This window comes from Echinops telfairi, unplaced genomic scaffold (genome assembly GCF_000313985.2).
Source record: "Echinops telfairi isolate 266 unplaced genomic scaffold, ASM31398v2 ScPeMD7_7457;HRSCAF=8495, whole genome shotgun sequence".
NCBI classification, from domain to species: domain Eukaryota; kingdom Metazoa; phylum Chordata; class Mammalia; order Afrosoricida; family Tenrecidae; genus Echinops; species Echinops telfairi.
Genome location: NW_022111357.1, coordinates 23,324,038 through 23,325,533, shown reverse-complemented (window position 1 = coordinate 23,325,533; position 1,496 = coordinate 23,324,038).

Genomic DNA, 1,496 nt, shown 5'->3' with positions numbered 1-1,496 from the left:
CACACACACACACATCACTGGTTTTGCTTCTCGAGAACCCAGCCTAACACGCCTCCCATCCTGGAAACAGGACATAGCCTGAAGTACACCTGACCTCAGACCCCCCTGGCCAGCTTCCTTTGCCCAGGGGCCAGGAGTGTCACTGGGCCCTTGAAGGCAGGGGCGGGTTACCCGATAAGCAAGGCCAAGCACCAGCGTACCTGTGCTTGCGTACCTGTGCTGACTCACTCATCCGTAGTGAACTACTTCACAGAGGCCTTACCACATCTGTGATGTGGCGACACCAACAATAAAAAGTAAAACAGCAAAAAACTGAAAACAAATCAATGAAAAGGAAAACATCTTTGATCGTGGAAAAGCATGCCACGCCATTCACTACAGACTGGCAAGTAGGCACAAGAGAGCCTGTGTTTACCTTGCTTGTTGGCTGCGCCGACATGCCTGGAAGGCGAGGCAGACCTGGCAGAGACTCTGAGGGGGAAGTCACCCTTGGGTGGTTCATCTCCCCAGGTCCAAGCAGAGGGCTGGGGTCTGCCTGTCTGTGTGCACAGCCGACCCAGACAGAGGCTGGCTCAAGGCCACCGAGATAAGAGCTGGGAAGCTGACTGTTTGAGGTTGGGGAGGGAGAATGGCCTGCCCCGCACGCATGTGCTTTCCTCTCCCAGGCCAAACCGGGAAAACCAGGGCCCGAGAGCAAGTCCCAGCCTTCCCAGGGTCCTTCAGGCCTGGCCCCCTCTGAAAGCTAGAGGAGGCCAGACTAGACCATCCATCAGACACGTTCTGTTTCAGACATTCTGCACCGGCGTCTGGGACGCTCCAATCTGCTTCTCCCTCCCTGCAGCCACCTCCTCCCTCCTCTGCACGGGGGTGGGGGGGCAGCGGGGGGAGCCTGGGGAAGGGCTCTGAGCGACAAAGCTGAGCAAACAAACATGTGGAGGCCCACAGGGAACAACGGGCAAAAGAGGGCACAGCTATTTTTATCACCGTTTGAAGGATTTTCACAGCTGCTTCTCTTGTGGCCACACTGCCCCGTCCAGGCTGTTAGTGTAGCACAGATCACTATGGGTGTGATGCCAGAAATGCCACCACTTAGGGAGACCTGCTCTTATGCTTCCAAACCGCAGGAGCCCCAAAGACAGGCTACACAAGGAGTCAGTAACGCCCTAGTATGACGGAGTCTGACAGTTTTAACAGCACAGGGTGCTGAGGTGGGGAAAGAACACGGGATGTCTAAGAAGCCATCTTGCCTTGCTAGGCAAGCAGTTGTTGAGTGCTGGGCTGGGGGTTGTCTCCAACAGCCAAGAAGGATGAGCGTTGGCTTTCTTCTCTTTTCTACACGTTAACATGAGTTAAGTTCCTTGATTCAATGCCAGGTGCTGTGTGTCACCGAGATGACCTCCGGCTCTGTTCTGCTTCCCCGATGCACCTGATTCCACCCATACCTTTCCATGTCCTTCTCAAGCCCCAGGCAAGCCATCACTACAGTCTCTAACCGG